Source organism: Macaca nemestrina, chromosome 3 (assembly GCF_043159975.1).
Source record: "Macaca nemestrina isolate mMacNem1 chromosome 3, mMacNem.hap1, whole genome shotgun sequence".
In the NCBI taxonomy this organism is placed as follows: Eukaryota; Metazoa; Chordata; class Mammalia; order Primates; family Cercopithecidae; genus Macaca; species Macaca nemestrina.
The window spans coordinates 80542284-80570185 of NC_092127.1; the positions used below are offsets into that span (position 1 = coordinate 80542284).

Genomic DNA, 27902 nt, shown 5'->3' on the forward strand with positions numbered 1-27902 from the left:
GGGACAGCATCAGCAATGCCCCCATGTGGGTTCCATCTTTCTTGGGGACTTTCTCAGCACACAGTGTGTGTGCCCTGCAGCTCCTTGTGGGAATACTGATGCACGGGTCCTGGCAGAATCTTCAGCCAAACCTCTGTCAGCTGGGAGCAGCAGTATGGGAAAGAGTGGCCAAGGCTGGTTCCATCTGGCACAGGCCCGAGGCCTCTGGCCACATTATTTTCATTGTACTTAGCACTGAATGCTTCACAGTGCTTGAGAAGGCTTTGTCTTTATTAGTTTTCACAACAGTCCATGTTGTAGGATATCTTTAATATTAGATTTCCCATTTTAGAGTTCAAGAAGCTGCTGATCAGAAGGCTTAAGGGACTTGTCCATCATCACCTGGAAAATGAGTATTTGACCCAGGATTAGATTGCATAAATATGCCTGGGTCTCTAATAGCTGCATAGTCCACATAGAGCATTGCCATTTTCTCTCAGAACCTTAGGGAATACTTTTCTCATCTCGTAGGAACCCCTCTCTTCCCAGGGCCCAGGGTAGCCCCTGCCAGTCTTACCTCAGGACATGAACTTGGTCTGAACTGCTGGAGGCACTCTTTTTTTTTTTTTTTTTTTGAGACGGAGTCTCGCTCTGTCGCCCAGGCTGGAGTGCAGTGGCGAGATCTCGGCTCACTGTAAGCTCCACCTCCCGGGTTCACGCCATTCTCCTGCCTCAGCCTCCCGAGTACCGAGTAGCTGGGACTACAGAGGCCCGTGGAGGCACTCTCTTCTTTACTGAGGTTGGGCTCAGCTCGGCTCTTCATTCTATGTCACACAAAAAGACCCATGAGGGTTTGAGATGAGCTTGTTTTTTATTTTATTTTATTTATTTATTTATTTATTTATTTATTTATTTATTTCTAATCTGCAATACTAGTACATAAAAACAAAACCTTAGGGAGCATAAACTGAATAAGCCAAAGCTAACCTTATAAAGCAATTCAATCTGATATGGCAAAATATGAGTCATCTTCCATGTACAAGACCCAAGGATGAATGAAAACAGTCCTGACACTCCAGGAGTTCACAGCCTTCTGAGGTAGACAAATGCACACACACTCGTTTGCACTACAGGGTTCACTGCATAATTGTTACGCAAGAACTAGAAACTACATGTTAAGTGGGCCCAGAAGAGGAAGGAGACACTGATTCTGACCAGGGATGTTTGGAAGCTGTCTCTGAGGAGATGGGAGGGGCCCTTGACAAGTCAGACTTGCAAAAGCAGAAACAGAGGTCTCGAGTAGTGTGATTCGCCCAAGCTCAGAATGCATTTCTTCATCCATCATACCAAATAGCTTCAGAATCATTATCTGAATGTTACGAGGGAGATATGGTGTATTGTAAAATTGAGATGATTTTTATTCTCAGCTCTATTTTGCTAAAAAAAATATTCCAGGAATAAGGCAATGGCAGAAGTGACCCATTTTTCTCATTTTGCATAAATTTGTATTTAAATTCTCACTATTGGGGACTTTCATAATAATAAGATTTATCCAGAGCCTTGCATTAGTGTTAAAGAAAGACGTTCATTCAGAGGAAAATTTTCAAAAAGATCAACATGCATTGAAATCCATTTATGTTTTCTGTGTTTCTAATTGGCGTTTCTTAAAATATTTGCTAATTGCTAAATTATTTTAGCCAAGATTAAATCCCCTGGTTTTTCTACTTATTTGAGTTAGTACCAAGTGAATAGATAAGGCGAAATCTATTTCCTCCATGGAAGTAGATTAAGAGGTTATAAACATAAGATTAGACCTAACTACAGTATTAAGCAGGAGAAACTGGTCATAATGTATCACAATGAGTTTTTTCCATGTTCAAAAATAGCATACTTGTCAAAGCACCGGGGCATTACACTGAGAGATGCTTCATAAATACTTTCTATTAATATTTCCCCTTTAAAAGTAGGTTTCCGAGAAATGTCTAATACAAAAACTTTGTTCTGCTTAGACAGATGTTCTCAAGTGTTCTTTGTTTTAAGGTATCTACTTGTGTGGAAATTTCTGCTTAAAACCAGTACTTTGAAGATGGATGTGGTGGGTCATACCTGTAATCCCAGCACTTTGGGAGGCTGAGGCGGGCAGATCACTTGAGGTCAGGAGTTCGAGACCAGTCTGGCCGACATGGTGAAAACCCCATGCTACTAAAATACAAAAAAATGAGCTGGACGTGGTGGTGTGCACCTGTGGTCCCAGCTACTTGAGAGGCTGAGGCAGGAGAATCCCTTGAACCCAGAGGGCAGAGGTTGCAGTGAGCCAAGATTACACCACTGTACTCCAGCTTGGGCAACAGAGTGAGACTCAAAAAAAAAAAAAAAAAAAAATCCAAAAAACAAAAACACCAGTACTTTGAGATAAGATATTAGGTACATGTGAATCTGACAGAGAGACTGTATATTTAATTTTGTCCAAAACTCTTAAGTCATCTGATTATACATAGTATTGTATACAGTGTTTTTCCGCTGAGAGCCGTACAACCCTAAGGTTGATGAATTCAGGCCGAGCTCCGTGGCTCATGCCTATAATCCCACCACTTTGGGAGGCCGAGGTGGGAGGATCACTTGAGCCCAGGAGTTCAAGACCAGCCTGGGCAAGATAGTAGGACCCTGTCTCAAAAAAAAAATAAATAAAGTTAATGAATTCAGTCATTTGATTAATCATTATTGAATACATATGATGCACCAGGTATTGTACTACATGCTAGTGCTTGCTTTAAAGAAGCCTACAGTTTATAGAGTAGACAAACAAACACTAAACATACAAACAACACTCATTGAATGTGATGAAAACTCTATTTTCTTGAATAGAAATGGCACAGGTTATAAAATGCACCATTTTAAAAAAGTCACTTAGAAAAACTGTGGTCAATTAAACTATGACACAGTTTTGATGATGAGATTCAGCCCAACTTCAGCAATGTTAAAATATGAAAAAAAGTATATATCAGAATCAGCGAAATGCAGTACTCTTAAGGAAAAACAGGACTGTGTTAGACTATCACAGGGAGATCTTTAAATAGGGATGGCCTCCACTCTGAGATACATTTTAGCTCGTACCTTAAGAATAAGAAGTTGGTCCTACTTCAGCCCAAGAGGAACGTTCCAGGCAGCAGGAAGAGCCTCAGGTCACAGAGGCATGTTTGAGGTGACTAAATTATATTTCACAGGTTTGGTAGCAGTTGTCTTGGGGCTTCTTCCAAACCACCACTGTTTTATTATAGAATTCTAAACCATTGAGGCATCTCCCTTTCCACATGGTCCTCTGCAGCTGTTGTAGCTTTCCTGCTGTTGTTGTGTGTTCTGCTTTCAGGCTGCTCATCGGCCCATCTCCTCTCATGACTGCTGCTCTGGGGACCACCTCTCTGCTCTCCACTGCTACCACTCTAGCCTGTGGCCTGCTCCTGGTTGAAGAAGCCATCAATCAAAATGAATACCACTCTGGAAATCTTGGGTGGCCTGACCTGATATTTTCGCATAGTGGCCACAGATATTTTAGGCCCCCAAGAGGTAGTCTTACTCTTTCAATTTTACTGGCTCCACTGTTTGAGGAACTTGGAACAATTTCCCCAGGGACTGGTCTGGAGGTACTGTTGAATAACACCACATTGTTTTTCTTCCTCCCCACTAAGGGCCCGTTGATGTCTCAAGACCAGACATAAACCTTTTGGTGTTTAACTCACTCAGAATGAGAGCCCTGCTTTCCCTCAGCACTCTTGCCTTTCGAGGGTGGGGCCACATGTTTTCTTCCTTTATTACTGGGGACTTTTGATCCTGGTTTTCGTTATTTGTCATTCCCAGGAGAATTTAGTACCCTGTGTCTTGGTAAATTGTAAGACCACTGTGGATTTTGGAGTTGAGACTCATTTCCCTATCCCTCCCTTCAAGAGAAGAAAGAGAGAGAACACCCAAACCCTTCATCGTTGCTCACTCACCTGTCCAGAGCCTATGGAACAGTCATTGGGGCAGCTGTCATGAGCTGTCCACACAGCTTTTCTGAGATATTGACAGTCTCATTAGGAAGTGCTTATAACTCCCTGCAATGGTTTGAATGTGTCCTCCAAAGTTTATGTGTTGGAAACTTAATACTCAATACAACAATGTTGTCAGGTGGGGCCTTTAAGAGGTGATTAGATCACAAGGGCTCTGTCCTCATGAATGGATTAAGGTTATTGAGAGAGTGGGACTGTTATGCAAGCAAGTTTAGCCTCCTTCCTGTGCACTGTCTCTTTTTCTCTCTGAAAAAGAATGGAAGTTATTAGATGCTTTTTTTCTTTTTCAAAAAGAACCCTGGCTCCTCATACGATCTCTATGAATTTCTTCACATCCTGTTCTAACTCCTCACATTCCATTCCTCCTTCATCTTATGTAACCTTACTATAGTTTTCATTTTCACCAAGATTTATAGTGACTAGTCAAAATGATTTCATAAAGGATGTTAGCCATCGTGACCAGTTGGCATGTGGTTAACCACTCTTCCACTCTTAACACACCCTTGGCTTCCCTGACACCATGTTCTTTACATTTTTTCCCATACCATTGGGTTTTATTTCACTCCTTTTGGGTTTTCTTTCTTTGCTCAACTCCTAAGTTTTTGAGTATTCTATAGGCTTGATTTTGGTTTCTCTGTTTGTTTTGTCTTTATCCTCATTCTAGGCACTCTCATAACCACCAAAATTATGACAATTTCCAAATTTATTTCACTAGCCCCACTAAGATCCAAACTTACATATCTAACCTCCTCCTTGATATGAAATTTGATAGCTAATAATCATTTGAAACCAAAATTCTTGATTCCCCTCTCAAATCTGTTCTTGTCTTTATCATTTCAGTAAATGACAGCTACTTAGTTGTTCAAGCTAAAAACCTAGAAGTCCTTATTGATTCTTTCCTTTCTGTCACCCCTGTGTCCATCCATCAGCAAATCTAGTCAACTCACCCTCCAAAATGGATCTCAAATCTGATTATCTCTTTTATTCTCTACCTTTACTCACTTAGTCCAAATAACTGGCTGCAGTAACTATCTAACTGGCCTCCATGCTTCTATGTTTGCTCTGCCTTACAACCCATCCTCTACATAGCATTCAGGGTGATTTTTTCAGAAAAATGTCACTCAGGGCATGTCTATTCTCTGTCATTTAAATTAAACAAAATTCAGCTTCTTCGCTTTGTGTAATTTGGTCTCATCACACAAGCTTTATCCATTTGAGATTTTGTTTATTTGTTACCAGGTCCAAAGATAGATCCTTTTATTTTTTAAATGCAGATATACCTTTTCAAATAGATCCTTTCACTTTCGACTAAACCCCAGTTTTGCTGGCAAAAGAACACTGCTTTTCCTTTTTAGGAACTGGTTGTGGGCAGGTTTAAGGGACTGATAGGATGACCAGATGTGTAGTGGAGAACCCCAGTGTCATTGCACAAATGCCAGCCTTCCCCATGTTCATGGCTGAGCCTAGTTAAAACTGTAGGGGAATTAAAGTTTTCTTCAGCGCACCAGCCATTTTTTTGGGGGGGGGGTAATTATTGGTGGGAATGCCGTATCACTATCACCTGCCTCTCCTGCACTTATTTGCAAAGTTTATAGTGCTTTCTTCTAGGCTTCCATAAAAATTTGTTCTCATAATTTCTATGTGTGAAATGTAAACCCAAAAGTATCCCGAGACAGGTCTCAATCAATTTAGAAAGTTTATTTTGCCAAGGCTAAGGACACACCCAAGACACAGCCTCAGGAGGTCCTGACAACATGTGCCCAAGGTGGCAGTGTACAGCTTGCTTTTATACATTTTAGGGAGACATAATAATACATCAATCAATACATGTAAGATTTACAGCAGTTCAATCTAGAAAGGCAGGACAACTCGAAGAGGGGACCTCCAGGTCATAGGTAGATTTAAAAATTTTCTGATTGGCAATTGGTTGAAAGAGTTATTATCAGTAGAAAACAATGTCTGGGTTGTGATAAGTCCAAGGTTTTATCATGCAGATGAAGCCTCCAGGTAGCAAGTGTCAAAGAGAATAGATTGCAAATGCTTCTTATCAGATTCAGAGTTTGTGTTGATGTTAAATGCTGGTCAGCTTTTCCTGAATTCCAAAAGGGAGGAGGGTATAATGAGGCATGTCCAATCTGCCATTCCCATCATGGCCTGAACCAGTCTTTCAGGTTACCTTAGGAGTGCCCTGGCCAAGAGGAGGGTGTCCATTCAGATGGTTGGGGGGGTCATAGAATTTTATTTTTGGTTTACAGAAATCATCTGTAAAAATGTATTAAAAACAACAAAACAAACATTTTGCATTTGTTTTTAAAAGATAGCCATGCCTTGTGGCTCATACTTGTAATCCCAACACTTAGGGAGGCCAAGGTGGGAGGAACACTTGAGGACAGGAGTTCAAGACCAGTCTGGGCAAAATACCGATATCTCATCTCCAAAAATAACAACAACAGCAACAACAACAACAACAAAAATTAGCCAGGTATGGTAGCATGCACCTGTAGTCCCACCTCCTCAGGAGGCTGAGGTGGGAAGATCTCTTGAGCCTAGGAGTTTAAGGTTATAGTGAGCTATGATGGCACCACTGCACTCCAGCCTGGATGACAGACAAGAAAGAAAGAACAAAAGAAAGGATGAACGAAAGAAAGAAGGGGGAAGGAAGAAAGGAAGGAAGGAAGGAAGGAAGGAAGGAAGGAAGGAAGGAAGGAAGGAAGGAAAGAAGGAAGGAAGGAAGGAAGGAAGGAAGGAAGGAAGGAAGGAAGGAAGGAAGGAAGGAACGAAGGAAGGAGCTCATTTGACAAAGACTCCCTTATTGAGCAAATGTAGTCAGGCTCCTCTGAGCCCTCCTTTTGACTAGACTTTATCTTTGGCCCAATCTTTGGCTTTCCCAGTCTAGTTTTAGCATTGGATACTGCTTAGCCAGTTTATAGAGAATCCCACCACCTTTGATATCTAACCAAGCTCTCCTCCATACCCTTGATGTCTAATCAAGTTCCTCTCCCCCAATGTCCTTGATACTTAACCAAGTCCCTCTTTAGTATGTTTCTATCCAGTGACTCCCTCATCATGCCCCTTGGATATATTCCCACTTATTCCTGTTGTATTTATTTATTGGTTGATTTTTGAGGTAGGGTCTCACTCTTGTCACATAGGTTGGTATCCCTGTTGTATTTAGAATTGAATTCAATCTCTCTCCTTTATTGCAATTGAAAGGACACAATGAAAGGACACAAAGATACAAAAATGCGTACCCTCCCTTCCCCCCCCCCCCCCCCGATGTTGCTAAACTCTTTGTTCTGCTTTCTAATCTCTGCATGTACCAGAGGTTTCGTAAGTTCTGTAAGTACATGTTTTTCTTTCTGAGGCCAGGTCACAAGGAATGTTTAAGTAAGATAGCCAGGTCACAAGGTGTGTTTAAGCAAGATAGCCATAAGCTGGTTGTGCAACCTGACGCAATATAATTAACTGCCTTTGTGTAAAACTGCTCTTCTGCCTCAAGGGTTGTACTGAAATATCAGAAATGGCGGGAACCAATCATAGTTTGCCAAATCGCTTTGTTCAAACTCCAGCCAATCATACCTCTAATTTGTATAATGATTCTATGCCTACTTTCCTTAGACTATATAACATTGTTCGGAGCTCAGTGGGGGAGCTCTCCTGCCCGTCTCGTTTCACGAGCGAGGGAGAGTTCCAGGTTCGAACCTGTAATAAAGATCCTTGCTGCTTAGCTTTGACTCTGGACTCTGGTGGTCTTCTTCGGGGAATAAACGGTCTGGGCATAACACAATAGTTTTGAGTAAAGTCTTCCTTGCTATTTTTAACAAGTGTCTAGTGCAAAATTTCTCTTCAATGTATTGATTCTAAGCACCTCTTTTTAACTTTTAAATTATCATTAATACTCCCCCAATTCCCCACAGTATAGATCTTCTCTTCTCACTAAGTTCTGACACATTAATTATTTAAGCAAGTTTATTATTATTTTTAAAATCATAGACATCTATCTATTCCTTGATCTCTGTTCTTTAGAGCTGCTTCACAGTTGTAATCCTGATATCTCTTTCGCATTGCATTTTGGGGATTCTTTTTGCCTTTTTCTTATGTAGGATTCCCCTATTTAGTTCCCCCGTCATCTTCTTTTTAATTTTTTAAACAAATTTTTGGGGTACACGTGAAATTTTGTTACATGTGTGTAACGCACAGTGATTAAGTCGGGGTATTTAGGTTGTCTATCACCTGAGTACAACACATTTTTTTGTTAACTATAGTCACCCTACTCTGCTATCAAACATTGCTTTTATCTCTTCTATCTAACTGCATGTTTGTACCCTTTAACCTATTTCTTTTCATTCTTTCTCCATTCCCCAATTGCCTTTCCCAATCTCCATTATCTCTTTCCACTCTACCTCCAGGTGATCAAGTTTTTTAGCTTCCGCATGTAAGTAAGTACCTACAATATTTATTTTTTTATGCCTGGCTTATTTCACTTAATATGATGACCTTTCATGTTGCTGCAAATGATATGATTTCATTCTTTTTTATGGCCAAATGGTATTTCATTGTGTATATTTACCACAGTTTCTTTACCCATTCATCCATTGATGGGTATTTAGGTTTGTTTCATATATTTGCTATTGTGAATAGTGCTGCAATAAAAATGCAAATGCTTTGTATCCCTTTATCCCTTTGGTCTATTGGTTTCGTTTGGATAGGTACTTGGTAGTGGGGCTGCTGGATTGAATTCTGTTTTTAGTTTTTTGAGAAATCTCCATACTGTTTTTCTTAGTGGCTGCACCAGTTTACATTCCCAAGAACAGAGTAACAAGTTCCCTTTTCTCCACATCCTCATCAACATGCATTATTTTTTTGTCTTTTTATAATAGCCATTCTGACTGGGGTGAGATGATGTCTCATTGTGGTTTTGATTTGCATTTGTCTAATGGATTAGTGATGTTGAGCATTTTGAGCATTTTTTCATATACCTGTCGGTCATTTGTATGTTGTCTTTTGAGAAATATCTATTCATGTGCTTTCCCCCACTTTTTTTTTGAGACTGAGTCTCACTCTGTCACCATGCTGGAGTGCAGCAGCATGGTCTCAGATCACTGCAATCTGCCTCTCTGGTTCAAGCGATTATCCTGCCTCAGCCTCCCAAGTAGCTGGGACTATAGGTGCACACCACCATGCCCAGCTAGTTTTTGTATTTTTAGTAGAGATGGGATTTCACTGTGTTGGCCAGGATGGTCTCGATCTCTTGACCTCATGATCTGCCTACCTTGGCCTCCCAAGGTGCTGCGATTACAGGTGTAAGCCACCGCACCCAGCCTCCCCCACTTTTTAATGGAATTATTTGTTGCCTTTTTTTCCTGTTGAGTTGTTTGAGTTCCTTGTGTATTCTGCATATTAGTCCCCTGTTGGATGAAGTTTGCAAATGTTTTCTTCAATGCCACAGGGTGTCTCTTCACTTTGTTAATTATTTCTCTTTTGTGCAGAAGCTTTTTTTTTTTTTTTTGCTTAATTAAGTCCCATTTGTCTACTTTTATTTCTGTTATCTATGCTTTTGAAGTCTTAGTCATATATTCTTGGCCTAGACCAATGCCCAGGAGAGTTTTCCCTAGGTTTTCTTCTAGTATTTTTATAGTTTTAGAGCTTGTGTTTAAGTCTTTACTCAACTTCAAGTTGATTTTTGTATATGATGAGAAATAGGGGTCTAGTTTCATTCTTCAGAATGTGGCTATCCTATTTTTCCAGCACCATTTATTTAAGAGATTGTCCTTTCTCCGATATGAGTTCTTGGTGTCTTTGTCAAACATCAGTTGACTGTAAATATGTGACCTTATTTTTGGGTTCTCTGTTCTGTTCCATTGGTCTATATGCCTATTTTTATACCAGTATGATGCTGTTTAGGGTATTATAGCCTTGTGGTATATTTTGAAGTCAGACAATATGATGCTTCCAACTTTGTTCATTTTGCTCAGGATTGCTTTGGCTCTTGGGTTTTTTTTTTGATTCCACATGCATTTTAGGGTTATTTTTTCTAGTTCTGTGAAAAATAATTGACGTTTTCATTAAAATTGCATTGAATCTGTAGATTGCTTTGGTTCATATGGCCATTTTAACAATTTTAATTCTGATCCATGAGCTTGAGATGTTTTTCCATTTGTTTGTATTATCTTCAATTTCTTTCATCAGTGTTTTGTAGTTTTCCTTGTAGAGATCTTTTACCTCTTTGGTTAAATATATTCCTAGGTTTTTGTTTCTTTGTATGTTTTTTGTAGCTATTGTAAATGGGAATGCCTTCTTGATTTCTTTCTTGGCTAGATCGTTATTGATTTATAGAAATACCACTGATTTTCGGGCATTGATTTTGCATCCTGCAGCTTTACTGAATTCATTAGTCAAATCTAAGAGGTGTGTGTGTGTGTGTGTGTGTGTGTGTGTAGTCTAGGTTTTTCTAGGTATATCATATCAATAGCAAAGAAGGACAATTTAACTTCCGGTTTTCCATTTTGGATGCTGTTTATTTTTTTCACTTGTCTGATTGCTCTGGCTAGGACTTCTGGCACTGTGTTGAATAGGAGTGGTGAAAGTGAGCATCCTTGTCTTGTTCTAATTCTTAGAGGAAAAGCTTCAACTTTTCCACATTCAGTATGATGTTAGTCGTGGGTTTGTTGCATATGGCCTTTCTTATTTTGTGGTATGTTCCTTTTATACATAGTTTCTTGAGAGGTTTTTTTAAAATCATGCAGCCATGTTGAATTGTATCAAATGATTTTTCTGAGCTATTGAGATGATTATGTGGTTTTTGTACTTCATTCTTTTGACATAATATATCATGTTTACTGACTTGCATATGTTGAACCTTTCTTGTATCCCTGGTATAAATCTCACTTGATCATGGTATATTATCTTTCGTTTTTTATTTGTTTGTTTGTTTGAGACAGGATCTCCTTATGTTGCACAGGCTGGAGTGCAGTGGTGTGATCTTAGTTTATTGCAGCCTCAACCTCCTGGGCTCCAGCAATCCTCCCACATCAGCCTCCTGAATAGCTGGGACTACAGGTGGATGCCAGCACACCTGACTAATTTTTGTATTTTTTGTAGAGATGGGGTCTCACTATGTTGCCCTGACTGGTCTTGAACTCCTGGGCTCAAGTAATCCTACCACCTCACCTTGGCCTCTGAAAGTGCTGGGGTTACAAATGTGATAATCCCATAGCAAATCCAACAGCACATCAAAAAGATAATACACTCTGCCAGGCCCAGGGGTATTATCTTTTTGATGTGCTGTTGGATTTGGTTTGCTAGTATTTTGTTGAGGATTTTTGTGTCTATGTTCATCAGAGATACTGGCCTGTAGTTTTCTTTTTTGTTGTCTCCTTGTGGTTTTGATATTAGGGTGATGCTGACCTCATAGATGAGTTAGGAAGAATTCCCTCCTCTCTGATTTTTTGAAATAACTTCAAGAAGATTCATATTAGTGCTTTGTACATTTGGTAGAATTCAGCCGTGAATCTATCTGGTCCTGGACTTTTTGTTGTTGTTGCCTTACTCATTCAATCTTACCACCTGTTATTGATTTGTTGAGGTGTTCTGTTTCTTCATGATTCAATCTGGGTAGGTTGCATGTTTTCAGGAATTTATCTATATCTTTAGGTTTCCAGTTTGTCAATTTATAATTATTCATCATAGTCTATGATGATCTTTTGTATTTCTATGATGTCAGTTGTAATGTTTCCCTTTTCATTTCTGATTTTGTTTATTTGGATCTTCTTTCTTCTTGGTTAGTCTAGCTAGTGGTTTATCAATATTGTTTATCTTTTTGAAGAACCAACATTTCATTTTGTTGATCTTTAGTATTTTTTTAAGTCTCTATTTCATTTAGTTCTGTTCCAATCTTTATTATTTCTTTTCTTCTGTTAATTTTTGATTTAATTTGTTCTTGCTTTTCTAATTCCTCAAGGTGCATTATTAGAATGCTCATTTGTAATTTTTCTGCTTTTTTGGTGTAAGCATTTATTCCTATAAACTTCCCTGTTAGCACTGCTTTTGCTGTATTCCACAGGTTTTGGTATATTTTATTTTCATTTTTTTCAAGGAATTTTTTTATTTCTGTTTTAATTTCCTCATTGGCTCCATGGTCATTCAAAAACATGTTGTTTAATGTCCTTGTATTTGTCTAGTTTTGCGAGTTTCTCTTAGTATTGATTTTTAACTTTATTCTATTGTGATCTGAGAAAATACTTGATATGAATTTGATTTTTAAAAATTTTCTGATACTTGTTTTGTGGCCTAACATATAGTCTGTCTTGGAAAGTGTTCCATGTGCTAATTAGCAGAATGTGTATTTGGCAGTTGTTGGATAGAATGTTCTGTAAATGACTAAATAAAACCTACTTTAAATTCGATTTTTTTGGTGTCAATTTTCTGTCTAGATGAGCTGTGTAATGCTGAGAGTGGGGTGTTGGGAAATCCCCACTATTACTGTACTACAGTCTATCTCTCTCTTTAGATATAGGAATATTTGCTTTATGAATCTGGATGTTCCAGCCTTGGGTGCATATATATTTAGAATTGTTGTATTCTCTTGCTGGATTGACTTTTCATCAATATATAATTATCATCTTTGTCCTTTCTTTTCTTTAACTCTTCTTGATTTAAAGTCTGTTTTATCGGATATAGCTACTCCTACTCACTTTTGGTTTCCATTTGCATGGAATGTCTTTTTTCATCCCTTTGCTTTCAGTCTATATGTCTTTACTAGTAAGATGAATTCCTCAAAAGCAGCATATAGCTGAATCATTTAAAAAATATCAATTGAACCATTCTGTATCTTTTATTTTTATTTTTTATTTTTTATTTTTTTTTTTTTTTTGAGACGGAGTCTCGCTCTGTCGCCCGGGCTGGAGTGCAGTGGCGCGATCTCGGCTCACTGCAAGCTCCACCTCCCGGGTTCACGCCATTCTTCCGCCTCAGCCTCCGAGTAGCTGGGACTACAGGCGCCCGCCACCACGCCCGGCTAGTTTTTTGTATTTTTAGTAGAGACGGGGTTTCACCATGTTAGCCAGGATGGTCTCGATCTCCTGACCTCGTGATCCACCCGCCTCGGCCTCCCAAAGTGCTGGGATTACAGGCTTGAGCCACCGCGCCCGGCCAACCATTCTGTATCTTTTAATTGGATAATTTGATCCATTTACATTCAAGGTTACTATTGATATGTGAGGCTTTGTTCCTGTCATGCTACTAATTGTTTTCTGGTTTTCAACGTATTCTTTGTTAATTTTTTTCCTGTTATTGTCTGTCATTGTAGTTTGGTGGGTTTCTGTCATGGTACCATCTGAGTCCTTTCCTCCATTGTGTGATTGTTTTACCAATGAGTTTTACAGTTTGATGTGTATTCATGATGGCAAATGACATTCTTTTGCTTCCAGGTTTAGGATGACCTTGGGCATTTTTGTAGAGTTGGTCTAGTGGTAATGAATTCCCTCACCATTTGCTTGTCTAGGAAAGACTATTTCTTCTTCATTTATGAAGGGTAGTTTTGCTGGATCTAATATTCTTGGCTAGCAGGTTTTTTTTTTTTTTAGCACTTTGAATGTATCATCCCATTCTCTTCTGGCCTTTAAGGTTTCTGGTGAGAAATCCACTGTTGCTCTGATGGAGTTTCCTTTAAAGTAACTAGATACATTTGCTGTTTTTAGGATTTGCTCTTTATCCTTAACATTAGACAGTCTGACTATAATGTGCTGTGGAGAAGAATTTTTTGTATTGTGTCATCCTGGGATTGCTGAATTTCCTGTATCTGAATGTCTAAACCTCTTGCTAGACTTGGGGAGTTGTCATCTTTTATTTTGTTAAATAGATTTTCTAATTCTTTCATTTTTTTATTTGCCCTTGGGGATATCAACAATTTGTAGATTTGGTCTCTTTACATGTCCCAAACATCACAAAGGCTTTACTCCTTATTATTGTTTTCTTTATTTTTATCTGACTGAATTATTTCAAAAGACCCATCTTCAGTTTCTGATATTCTTCCTTCTGCTCGATCTAGTCAATTGATGAAGTTTTTAAATGTATTTTGTATTTCATTCAATGAATTATTTACTTCCAGAATTTCTGTTTGGTTCTTTTTAAAATGTCTGTGTCTTTAGTACATTTCTGATTCATATTCTGAACTGTTTATCTGACTTCTCCAAGAATTCTCTTGTATCTCACTGAACTTCTTTAAAATCAGTATTTTGAATTCTTTATCTGGAATTTTATAAATTTATTTATTTTTGAGATGTCATTCTGTTGCCCAGGCTGGGGTGCAGTGGTGTGATCTTGGCTCACTGCAACCTCTACCTCCCAGATTCAAGCAATTCTTCCCGCCTCCGCCTCCCAAGTAGCTGGGATTACAGGCGCCTGACACCATGCCCAGCAATTTTTTTTTTTTAAATTTTTAGTAGAGATGGGATTTCACCATGTTGGCCAGGCTGATCTCGAACTTCTGGTCTCATGTGATCCACTCACCTTGGCCTACCAAAGTGTTGGGATTACAGGCATGAGCCCTGAGCCCAGCCTATAAATTTCTTTTTGATTGGGATATGTTGCAGGAGAATAATTTTGCTCCTTATGAGGTTTCATTTTTCCTTGCTTTTTTATGTTGATATTTGTGTATCTGGTATAACTGTTGCTTCTTCCAATTTTTTGAAATTGCTTTCTTAGGGAAGGACTTTCTCCTGAAGGTGTATATAATGTTGTTGGTTGGGTAGGGCATTTTGGCTTTTCCTTTTGGAGCATGCAGTATTGTAATTTCTGTATGACTTCTTTGGCTATAAACAGTATCAGTGGTATCTGTGATTTACTCAGTGGCTTAAGATGTGGTTATTATTTGAGACTGTGGTGAAGTTTTGCTGGGGAGTAGGATGCCATGGACCAGTCACCAGGTCTCAGTGGTGGCAGCAGTGAGCTTAGCGTGCCTGTTCTTTGGCTTCAAGGCAGCTTGTGCTGTCACCAGTGTTATTGGGTTCAGGAGGGTAGTTGGGGGAGGAGACTAGGATAGAAGACTTGTACTCATGCCCCCAGTAATACATTCAAGCGCTGACTGTGGGGGTGATCCCCAGGCTACCAGGGTAATACTCAAATGTGGGCAGCAGTTGCTGTACTATAGGTTTGCCTACAGGGAGGGTGGGGCCTCTTTCAGCTGGAGCAGTATAGGCAGGTAGCTGGAGAATGCAGTTTACTCATACCTTAGTCCCATAGAAGCCTGCAGGAGCAGAGGTGAGATTTGTCCTCGAAGCACATAAAAGTGCCTGTGCTTCCCCTCTCCCTCCTTCCTTGGCTTGGTGGTACAGGGACAGGGTCATCCCCAGCCCTAAGTCATTATGCAGACCTTTGGAGGATAGATTCTCTGAATGGCACCAGCTATGGGCTTGCTACTGGGGAGGGCAGGGTCCTTCTCAGCTGAAGCAGCATAGGCAGGTAGCTGTGGGTAGATTGCTTATCATGCCTTGGTCCCACTGCAGCCTACACAAGCAGCAATGGGATTTGTCCTAGGGGTGCATGGGAGCACCCAGCCTCCCTTTCTCCTTTGCCTGGTGGTGGCAGTGGCGCCATTAGCCCTGGCCCTAGAGCAGGATGCAGCCCTTTAGAGGCTAGACTCTCAGAATGGCACCAACCATGGGCCTGCCACTGGGGAGGGTAGGGCCCCTCTCAGCCGGAGCAGTGCAGAGAGGAAGCTATGAGGAGTGCAGTTTGCCTTGGCCCCGCAGCAGCCCACAGCAGCAATGGTGGGATTTGTCCTTAAGGTGCATGGAGGTGCCTGGCCTCCCCTCTCCCTCCTTGGTTTGGTGGTGCCAGTGACAGTAGCAGTTCTAGGGCAGTATGTGGTCCTTTTGGGGTTTAGCTCTCAGGATGGCACCAAGCTGCAGCTGCGCAGAGTTCAGATGCCTGTGGGACTCTGTGAGTTCATTCTCTGGAGCAATGCCTCTTGTTCAATCTCTAGTCAGATCTCTGTTAGTTTTTAGGCCCACATAGATCAAGGCATCCTCCCATAGCTAATAGCTTAAAAAACTAGTGGGAGAGTTGAACCCTGCGAGGACTAGAGGGGGAGTCTCTCTTTTATTCTTTTCCTAGGAGCTTCTCTCTGCTCTCAGCCAATCCTGGCTGAGGAAGTGGCCTTGCTTCCCTCTTCTTACTTGCTTTTGGTGCTTCCCTTCACATCTCTGTTAAATCCCAGTGTTCTTAGATGAGCTTTTTAAAGTGTGAGTATTACTTGTTATTTTGGTTCCCGTCTGTGGAGGAGGTGTATACTAGCTGCATCTGGTCAGCCATCTTTTTCTGTTTTCCTCTTTCTTGGCCATTTTAGTAGAGTGCATCTTCTGGGAGCTTCCTGAGAAGGGATATATGATGTGGCAAATTATTTTACATTCTTCCCATTGAGAGGGGTATATATTTCCCTTTCTCTTGAATTTGGACTGACTTGTGACTGCTTTGACTAATACAGTATGACAGAAATGGCACCATGTCAATTCTAGTCTCAGCCTTTAAGAGGACTCACAATTTCTGTCTTGTCTTGGAACCATGTAAAAAGTCCAATTAATCTGAAGTAGTCCAGCTGTGAGAAAGCCCAAACTAAACATGTGAAAAGCTATGTGGAAAGAGAGAAATGCCCAGCAACCCCCAAGCTGTTCAACTCACCCATCTGAGATAATAGACGTTGAAAAATAGAGACAATCTGTCTCCTCTGTGCTCCATCCAAATTCTTGGAATTGAAAGATATAGCTGCTTCAAGTCACTAAGTTTTGAGATCTTTTTTATGAAGCCACATAAAGCTGCAACATATAGGAAGTAATTTGAGACCTTGAATGTCTTGAAATGTCTTCTATTTATCACTTATTTAATAGTTTGTACGGATATAGAATTCTTGATTATTAGAATTTTTCTTCAGAACGTTGAAGGTATTGTTCTGTCATCTTCCAGCTTCAAGTGTTGCTGATAAGACATCTGATACCATTCTGATCCATATATCTTTGTATGTGATCCAAGCTTTTGTTTTGTTTTGTTTTCCTCTATGGAAGTTTTAGGTTTACCTCTTTGACCCCAGTGTTGTGAAATGTCAATCACGATATGTTTTGTTGTAGGTCTTAGGTTAAACTTCCTCTATCAATATAGGGGAAAAAACCAAATAAATTGTTTTTACCTACTATACTCTCAACCCTCAACACAATAGATGTGTTAGTTTTTTCCTGCACTGACTAATTCTCTGACACCAACTGAATGTTCTACAGTTCAATTCAATTCTGACACTAACAGGAATTAGCTAAGATCCCATAGGTTAGGAGTTCAGTCCCACAAGACTGCTTCCCCACTTCAGATATCAGTTGCAAGTAGTTCCTCAAGTTACCCACAACTTCTGTCCAATTTGGCTAAAGATCAGAGGTTCCCATAACCTCCTCCTTCAGTTTGATCCTTTGCTAGAATGGCTCATAGAACTCAGGGAAACACTTTACTTACTATTGCTGATTTATTCTAAGAGGATACAACTCAGGAACAACCGGATGGAAGTGATGCATAGGGCAAAATATAGAGGAAGAGGTGCAGAGCTTCCATGCCCTTTCTGGGTTCACCACCCTCTACATGTTCAGCAATGTGGAAGCTCTCCAAACCTTGTCCCTTTGGAGTTTTATAAAGGCTTCACTATGTTGACATGATTGATTAAATCATTGACCACTGGTGATTAACTCATCCTTCAGCTCCTCTTATCACTTGATTGGTTCCGCTGGCAACTATCCCCTATCTTGAGGTTTTCTAAGAGTCCCCAGCCATTAGTTCCCTCAGCGGAATACAAAAAGGCACATATTACTTCAGAGATTCTGAGGGTTTTCTAAGCTATGTGATAGAAAATGAGGCAGTGATCAAGTATATGTTTCTCATTATAATATCACACTCTAGTTCCTCCATCTACATCCTAGTGTTCAAAATTGTGTTGTTCTACCCCTCTATTACTATCATTCTCTTGTAAACTAATTCCTTATTAAGCCATCTAGTATAATATTAATAGGATTAGGGAAACAGTGGTTATAATTGTGTGTGCAGGTGACCTGTATTTCTGTTTTGTATGCTGTATTATTTAGAATTATTTGTTTCACATTGTCTCCCCTATGAAATTGTAAACTCCATGATTAGGGACCATTCTCTTTTTCACTACTGTATCCTCATCTCCTAGCACAGTGCCTGGCATGTAGTTGTTATTTAATAAACATCTCTTAAATAAATGAATAAAGAAATGCCCAAGGCAGGAGGCCGGAAAGATGGCAGGGACAGACACTTCAAAATAAAACATCGTAATATCCCTCATCATTTTGTCTAGACCAGTGATTCTTAAAGGAGGGTGACTTTACCAGCCAGAAGACATTGGTAATGCCTGAGGACATTTTTGATTACCAAAATTAGAAGGTGGGACAGTTTGCTATTGACAACTAGTGAGCAGTGTCCAGGGATTCTGCTAAACATCCTACAATGCGCAGCACAACTCCCTACAACAAAGAATTATACAGTCTAAATGTCAGTAGTGCTGAGGCTGAGAAACCCTGGTCTAGACCAAGCACTAATATATAGCTAATATTTATAATTTGGTATTTCTTAAATACATGGCCCATTTTCAAAATACCACAAACATGGGTCAAACCTTCTACCTTTATGCCTTTTTGGGAGAAGTACCAGGTTTGAATATCCTATGGCTCACCCCTTTACAGTAGTTGATTTTACATATTCCCTGCCCCCCCGCTTTTTTTGAAAGCTAGGATTAGTGGACAAGGAAAAGAGTAGAAAAGAAATACACAGAGTCCCTACTTAATTCATTAATTTTCTTCCTACCTTCAGTGGTAAGTAGATTTAATGGTGTCTTACATTGTTTCTCAGCTGTTCCCCTATCTTCTCAGAGAAAAGTGCCTACCAGGCTATTCACAATAACGAAACAGGGTAATCATAGCACTCTAAGACTGGAAGGGGCCTCGTTTTAAGATAAAGTCATTATGCCTCATGTAGCTAGCTGAATATAGAACTAGAATAAAAATTTGGGTTTGTACTACAAGGTAGCTGTATTCTGTTGTAGCATGTTCTTTGAATTAAAAACAACAGCAGCCACAAAACTCTGTTGACTACACAAATCTACCTTCAACAACACAGTGAATAAAATGCTTACCCTATTCTACTTTCATAAAAACTGAAATCACCTGGGGCGACCATTCCATGTTATCCAACCATACCAAATGCTACACCACAGACAGTTGATTATGACCTTGCAGACAAAGCATGGATTTGTAGTTATATGTTGTGACATGCAGCATATTTGGGAATCTTGCATAAACTATGTTTTGATGACAGCTATGTTTGCAGAATGAATTCATTCAGGCTAAACTCAGCGGTTAGTCATGGTTGGTTATTTAATGCTTTACCACTCCCCAACTCCACCTCTCTCTTCCAAATTCATCATTTAAGTCCAGACAAAGTTGGCACAACATGGATGTTGTGCCTTCTCCTCTGCAGTTCTTGTTCCCCTAATGACTTGTTATAAATTCAAAGCTAACCATTTTGCTTTTGTTACTCTCTCTCTAGAAGCTGGATAATAATATGGCCTCCTTCATCATTTTCTTCTCCCAGAGTTTTTTTTTTTTTTTTTTAGATGAAGTGGAGTATAGTGGCACGATCTCAGCTCGCTGCAACCTCTGCTTCCCGGGTTCAAATGATTCTCCTGCCTCAGCCTCCTGTGTTGCTGGGATTACAGCTGTGTGCCACCGCACCTGGATAATTTTTTGTATTTTTAGTAGAGACGGGGTTTTGCCGTATTAGTCAGGCTGGTCTTGAACTTCTGACCTTAGGTGATCTGCCTGCCTTGGCTTCCCAAAGTGCTGGAATTACAGACATGAGCCACTGCGCCTGGCCTTCTCCCAGAATTTCTGAAAGCCAGTAACACAAAGGTTCTTTGACATCTTCAGATAAATGAAAGCCCTGAACCAAATCCATGGAGTCTCTGACTACTTCTTCCTTCACAGCTCTGTATGATGAGCGTTCAGTCATTCCTTTCTTTCTCACCTGGCCTAAAGGTGTCCTCTGCCTCCAGGCTCTGCAGTACTTCTTTAAGCCTGAATATTTAATCACACGTCTGGGCTGGATTTTTAAGAGGTCACTCAACCTTCTCATTGGGCCACAGACTGGAGTGGATAATCCGCCATCATCTGTGACCACGGAATAGCTTTTAAGCTCTTTTCATCGCCAAGAGGGAGCCTGGATACTGGCTGCTTTTCTATCAGTCCCCCACTGAGCACTTCCTCCTTCCTCATTTATGTTCATTTTCTTGTATCATTTATGCACGTTACTTCTCTCCACTAAATGTAGTTCCTTGAGGACAGGACTCTATCCATAGAATTGCCATGACAGCCAGCTCTATGGTTTGGCCCTAATGGGTTTAAATAGTATTTGTGCTAGAGTGATAGGGGAAGTTATATCAGATGTGCTCTATGCCCTGGTTCTTATTTCCCTATTTACCTTATTTATCTGGTGATTTCCTATTTATGTAGCTAGACCAGGGGGCATTCATTTCTTCAGGGGTTTTCAATGATGGGATCAGAAAGGAAAAAATGCAAATTCTTGCAAAATAAATTTAACATCAACATCTTTGTCCTAAATATTAAGATGGGAAAAATTTTCAAGGATAAGCAAGTAGGTAGAATCATTTTTTCTTCTTCCTCCCCACTTTCCCTACCAGGTCAAGATCCCAGCAACTAAAGATAGAGAAAGAGTGTGGGAGGATCAAAACAATTTAGGAAATTAGTCTGGCCAGGAGCAGTGGCTCATGCTTGTTATCCCAGCATTTTGGAAGGCCAAAAATGAGAGGCTCACCTGAGGCCAGGAGTTCAAGACCAGCCTGGGTAACATAGTGAGACCCTGTTTCGATAAGAAAAAATTTTTTTTTTTTTAATAAGCCAGGCATGATCATGTGAGCCTGTAGTCTCAGATCTTCAGGAGGCTGAGTGAGGAAGATTGCTTGACCCCAGGAGTCTGAGGTTACAGTGAGCTATGATTGTGCTACCGCACTCCAGCCTGGGCAACAAGGTGAGACCCTGTTTGTAAAATGAAAAAGAAAAGAAAGAAATTAGTCTGTCTGTGGACCTTGTCTCCTGCCCCAACCCCAGAGAGCTTTAGGATATCTCTGATCTGAGTTTACCTGGTCTTTCTGATCTCTTCTGGAACTCATCTATGACTCAGAGAAAGAGGGTAGAGATAGCATTGAGGGTGGAAGGAGCACAGTGAGTACCTGTGACAGTTCAAGGTTCTTTGGGGAGCCCAGAGGACTATAGATGACTGATCTTCTGGTTCCATAAGAAAGTCCGAGAAAATAGGGACAGAAGGAGAGGGGAGAAAGGAGAGAGAGTGGGGGAGAGGGGAAGATTAAAGGAGAGAGAGAGAGAACCCACTACCCAGCAAACACATAGAAGGAAAAGGTAAAAGAAATAGAGAAAAAGGAGAGAGAGGAAAAGGAAAAAGGGAGGGAAAGAAATGGATTACTTTCTCTACCTGGCTTGAGTTGAGACTTTCTACAAACTAGGAAAGGGTCGTCTGAGAGATATGTAGTAAGTAGACCAAAACTGTTTCGTAGACCTGAAACAATTGGTTGCCAGCAATATCATATCAGTTAACCTAATACCACAGGCAGGGCTGCATGGTAACTTTCAGGAGCAGTAGGCACTTCCTCCTTAGAAAAAAAGTAAAAAGTATATTTTATGATTAGGTTAGAATAAAGGTGAATATATTAACATTACATATTAAAACACGTTCTTTGACCTAAAACTGTATTTTTTCCTTCTGATTTCTAAAGAAATAAAAATCTGTTCATGGGCCCTAAACATATTGTGAGTCTCTAGTCACTGTGCCCTTTGTGCCTGCTGGGGATCTTGGCCCTGGCAACAGGATGAACATGGGCCACTGGAGCCTGGAATTCTGCCACTGAGAGATTCCCTGGAAGCATGGCTTTCTTTTCTCTCCTGGGTTCCATGGATTCTCTCCTTCTCCCCAGGTATGGTGTGCTAGTCCCTCTTGCATTCCTATAAAGACTACCTGAGGCTGGGTAATTCATAAAGAAAAGGGGTTTAATTCACTCACGGTTTGGCAGGCTGTACAGGAAGCATAGCAGCAACATTGGCTTGGCTTCTGATGAGTGCCTCAGGAAGCTCACAATCATGATGGAAGGTGAAAAGGGAAGCCAGCATATCACATGGTGAGAGCAGGAGCAAGGGACAGAAGGGAGAGGTAGTAGACTTTTTTTTTTTTTTTTTTGAGACAGGGTTCCACTCTGTGACCCAAGCTGCAATGCAGTGGTGCAATCACGGTTCACTGCAGCCTTAACCTCCTGGGCCCAAGCAATCCTCCCACCTCAGCCTCCCAAGTAACTGGGACCACAGGTAGGTGCCACCATGCCCAACCAATTTCTTTTTATTTTTTGTAGAGACAGGATCTCACAATGTTGACCAGCTGGTCTCAAACTCTTGGACTCAAGTGATCCTCCTGCCTTGGCCTCCGAAAGTGCTGGGATTACAGGTGTGAGCCATTGCACTTGGCCTCCAGACTCTTTTAAACAACCAGATCTCACGTGAACTAACTGAGCAAGAACTCACTCATCACCAAGGGGATGGCACTAAGTCATTCATGAGGGATGTACCCCCATGATTCAATACCTTCTACTAGGCCCCACCTCCAACATTGGAGGTCATGTTTCAACATGAAATTTGGAGGGGACAAGTATCCAAACCATATCATATAAGTTTCTCCTGCATTGACCTTTATACAGGTAAATAAATGCCTCTAATCTCGAACCCCAATCAGAAAGTCCCTCATGTCATTAGTAAGGGTAATTCCATTTCAACTGGAAACTAATTGTAAATGCAGGGCTTTCGTGCTGCTATGTGTGTTAGCTTGACAATCCAGTTGACAGCTGCTCACTCTAATATTGCAAAAAACAAGCAAAACCTCAAAGCATCACTCTCACCATATGGATACAGAGCTCCTGACCACCATGCACATTGTGGCTAGTGACCAGGGAAGGGAACTAAAAGCTCGTCTTCATTGTTGGGTTCATTCACATATTGGCAAGCTTGCAGAACTCCCACCCATTTCCTTCTCCACTAATTGCCCTACTAAGACTGCAGCAGAAAACACAATGGATCCTGCTCTGAAAACCACAGGGGCTCATAGGAGTGAGTGACATTTTATTTCTCTGCCCTTCAGGAATTAGCCTCCTTACTGTCAGACCAGCCGCAGAACTTTCTCCCACTTATCCCTTAGATGTCAACCACCCACACTTCAAATGACCCTGGAGACTGATGTGACTGGGATGATTTGACTGCATGTAGGTCAGAGCTGCCTCCAGGCAACTTGTGGGGCCAAGGCTTTGTGGCTAAAAGGAAGTGAGCATTAACACATCGCTTAGAACAGCAAAGAGCATCATCTGAAGATCATCATCTGAAAGATCATCATCAAAAGAGCTGTGAATATCACTGATCTGATAATTGGGTATTTTTGGTACCACACACACACACACACACACACACATACACACACACACATACATATAGCCCTGCTTTTGTGGGAACTGCACTTAAATTGATGTGGGTGGAGGTTTTACTGAACTGAGTAATTCTTAATCTTTGGAGTATAACACCTAGTCTCCTAATTCCTGTCCTGAATAGCATGCCTAATACAGTATTTTAAAATTAGAGATAATTAAATTTGATTTTGTTTCAATAATTATTTTGACAGTTTTAAGATACCTTTTGGGATTGTTTGTACCATTGCAGTCTTTTTCAAATCCAAGACTAAAATGAATTTTTCTAGCTATTTATCCTATCTTTGAGTTAAGAACATAGGTCCTTGCATTTCAGTTTAATAGGTGATCCTTTAAAAGTTGTTTATTTATTTAGAAACAGGGTCTTACTGTGTTGCTGGCTGGTCTTGAACTTCTAGGGTCAAGTGATCCTCCCACCTCAGCCTCCCAAGTATCTTGGATTACAGGTGTGAGCCACTGCACCTGGCTCTAATAGTTGATTTTTGAAATCATATGGAAAATTTCAAGTTAATAAAAATTTTTAATTAAAAAGTATGTGCACAATTCACAGATGACCAGTCTTTTGGAATTATTATAGAATATTTTTGACAATAAAACTATGCTGAACTCAATCTTTTAATGATTATGAAGATATTTTCTGATTGTAAAATTATGAAAGTTAATGTTCATTGTGATATTGATGTGAGTCTAGGTCAATGTGGAGTTCTGGAGACAGAATAATACCTAAAGTAGATCTGTTTTTCACTTTGGGAACTGATTATAACACCTAGAAATTATGTATATATTATTTAATCAAATGAGATAATGTATATCAATAAACCAAGCATTGGGGCTTGGCACATAGTATTTTTCAGTCAATAAGAGAAGAGTTTGAATATTAAATTATTTATGCACTGGGGAGTAACTTCCTAGATCTATTTCTCTATGTGCTTCCTCTCTGTCAATCTCACTCATTCAAATACTTATTAAGCATATACTACTAATGTTATGTTGCATCGATTATATGTCAGACACATAGTCACATTTTATTAACTCTAAAATTGTGATCAGTTTTAACATTGCAGGTGGCTTACAAATACTGTCAGTTAGAAGCAGTCGTAATGTACTAGTTGGCTGTTCTTTTTGATGGCACAACTGGATAACTGAGCCCCTTCGTGTTTCTGTCAACCGACCTTTATGTTTGAGGAAGACATATGAATCAGGGCCATTGTTTGAAATCTGACCTTTGGCAAAAATCAATAAGGAACTAGCCCTCAAACTTGCCTAATAGTGGGTGTCAGCAGCTTGGATGAAAACTCCCAGGGATAATAGTGGAGTACTCTTTTAAGAAATAGTGAGCATCAACACTCTCGATGGCACAGAAGATGGATACTGTGGGAAAGTCAGGGACACTGACCACTCAGTTTGGAAGGTAATTCAGCAAATTTAGACTCACACATATAAAGAAGTTTAGAAAATTGAACCAATTACTTTTGCTTATATTTTTCTTTTTATGCATGTGTAAGAGATAAGATAAATATCTGTGACTAAATATGTCTCTTATACCAAATAAAAAAATATATCCAAGAAGAAATTATAATGTCATTGTTTCATTAAGCATTATGTCATGCTTTTTGGAGGCATTTCCACCCTTTCTTACCTTTCTTAATGGTATATAAAATTGCAGTGCATTTCACCATCAGTGGTTCATTGGATTCGATGAAGTCTAAGTAACTGCTGGACCCTGTGTTAGGCTTTTTAGTTACAATTAATTAAGCAAATATTTATTTATTTATTTATTTTAATTGAGACGGAATCTTGCTCTGTCGCCTGGGGTGGAGTGCAATGGCACCATCTCGGCTCACTGCAACTTCCACCTCCCAGGTTAAAGTGATTCTTCTGCCTCAGCCTCCCAAGTAGCTGGAATTACAGGCACTTGCCATCATGCCTAGCTAATTTTTGTGTTTTTGTAAAGATGGGATTTTATCATGTTGGCCAGTCTGGTCTTGAACTCCTGACCTCAGGTGATCTGCCTGCTTTGGCCTCCCAAAGTACTGGGATTACAGGCGTGAGCCACTGTACCCGGCAGCAAATATTTATTGAATGCCTACTGTGTGCCCCAAACTGTTCTAGGTGCTATAAATGGGCCAGACAAGCCATCAGGGAAGTTGCCCTGGCTGGGAAGACAGACATCAAACAATATAATTCCAGAGCTGGATAAATACTAGGGAGAAAAAAAAAATGCGTGATGTATTATAATGGATATTGCCATAGAGTTAAACACTGGGATTTAAGACACAATTTCTGTTCACAAGGCATGTTTGATCTAGGGTCAAAGATAGATGGACATTTTTTAAGTGGTGGGTAAAATGCCATGAACTCCTGAAAAGTGCAAAGGAGGTAATAGTTAAACTGCCCTGAAAAGCTAGTAAGGTTTAGCCAGCTGAAGAGCATGGGAAGGGCATTCCAAGCAGAAGGACCGTCATGTTTAAAGGCCAAGAAAGAAGAGGGAGACTGGTGAGTTCCTTCAATAGCAAGTAGTCAGATGGCAGAGTCTACAGTGTGAGGGGCAAAGGATAGGCCTAGAAAGGTAGGCAAGGCTTGGAAGATCTTTAATGTTATTGTGAGTCTTTTGGTCTTTATACCGAGAGCAATGGAGAGATACTCCAGGATTTCATGCAGAGTATAAGCATGATAGGATTTGCATTTTAGGAAGGTCACCCTTGCTGGAGTATGGAGAGTGGATTAATCTTCTTCCCTCCCCTTCTGCAAGCAAAGATTACAGTTGCAATCATTCAAAAATGAGAAGATGGTAGCCATGTTAAATTCCCCAATTTTCCCAACTTGATTGGATTGTTGTCCTGTTTGTATGGGGTCTTTATAAGAAAATGTCGACTTCAGTAACCTCTGATCTCTGCCCAAGGTGAGCCCAGTTGCAGACACTACAATCACTTTTAAATGAAGTCCTGTCAAGTTACTTGCTTAGAAAAACAGATTAATAAACCCACCGATCTAGTGAACAACCTGTCAATAAAAATGCTGCCCCAATTACATGATAAAGTCAAAAATCAAAGCGTACTGTTGCCCTCCAAAGCTTCTGTGGGACTGAAGAATTTCCATCTGAGATTTATCAAAGGGTCTCAAAAGGCAAAGAATGGTTTAGATGAAACTCAATTGATTTTATATTTCTGCCAGAACTCTGAGCTTTGTACAGGTCACAGCTTGTTAGGTATTACAAAAATCATAATTTTATCAGAGATTCCTTTTACGGTTTAGAAGGAAGAATGCCCCAGCAAGTGCTAGACTGATAAATGCTGGTCATGTGTCTGTTTAAGCAGATGTAAATGAAAATGCCAAAAGGCTCAAGTTCAAAGGATTCAGTACCTGAGAAATGTCCCTTTATGGAATTCCCTCTTTGGAAATGTACTTGGCAAAAAGGTTTCTTAAGCAGGCTGGGAAGCCACAGCTTCAGTACAGTGTGCGCCTCTCCCAGCCAGCTTGACCACCATTTCTTCTTGGAGCCCATAAAGGGCTACAATGCCCAGAAGCTCACTTGGAGAGATGCGCTGTTTACTGAGCTACCCTGGAAGGCTCCAGATCACAGAGCGTTGACATGTGTTCCTCAGTTGCTTATGCCATTTTGAAAGTACTTGAATTTCATAAGCAAACTCTTGTTGCAAGGAAATAACAATGGGCCAGATTAGTCACCTCCAGACATTTTATCCTGTGTACTTTTGTATTTCTGTATGTGCACAGGGCTTAGTCCTGCAGGGAACCATTTAAAGAATGTAGATAATACCTATCAGTGTTGAGTCACCCTGTCAAGAGAGTAATGTACAACTGTGCATCCTTGTAAGTTATTTATTATACTCCGAGCCTTGATGAAATACAGTTTCCTTGATGAAGAGATAAAAAGGAGCAACATAAAAGCAAGGTAAAAGAAGAACACTTCATTAAAACTGAATCTACCTTCTGGTCTTAACTTTTTTTGGTTGATTTTTTTTAAATTAGTAAAGTATTACTAAAATTTATCACACAAAAATTTACTTTGTAGAGCATCTTTCCAAAAAACAAATAGAACATGCTCATGCCAGAAGGAATAAGGTTGAAAAGGGACAGAAATACATGGAGACAGAGAAAAGCAGAGAGATTCAGAAACAAAACTAAAGCAAAGATGAGAAAGAAAGAGAGAGTTAGAGAGGGAGAGTGGTTGAGGGTTAAAGAGAGATAAACTAAAGAAATTGAGTTCTGTAGAACCGGAATCTTCAAAGCACATTTAAACAAACTAATTCCCTAGA

At 40.1% G+C, this 27902-nt stretch overlaps 1 long non-coding RNA gene and 1 pseudogene across 2 annotated transcripts; one reads left to right on the plus strand and one right to left on the minus strand.

The window, feature by feature from the left end:
* Window positions 1–247: 247 nt before the first annotated feature.
* Window positions 248–3233, minus strand: LOC112427461 (uncharacterized). Its single transcript, XR_003019051.2, has 3 exons — window positions 3094–3233; window positions 557–803; window positions 248–381 (listed from the first exon to the last, which is right to left on the minus strand). It is a non-coding gene; the product is annotated as an uncharacterized lncRNA (long non-coding RNA).
* Window positions 3234–3290: 57 nt separating this feature from the next.
* On the plus strand, window positions 3291–26310 carry LOC105486276 (uncharacterized; annotated as a pseudogene). The gene is made up of 4 exons (XR_011621113.1): window positions 3291–3620; window positions 11127–11156; window positions 22536–22601; window positions 23289–26310. The product of XR_011621113.1 is annotated as an uncharacterized protein (transcript).
* Window positions 26311–27902: the final 1592 nt, after the last annotated feature.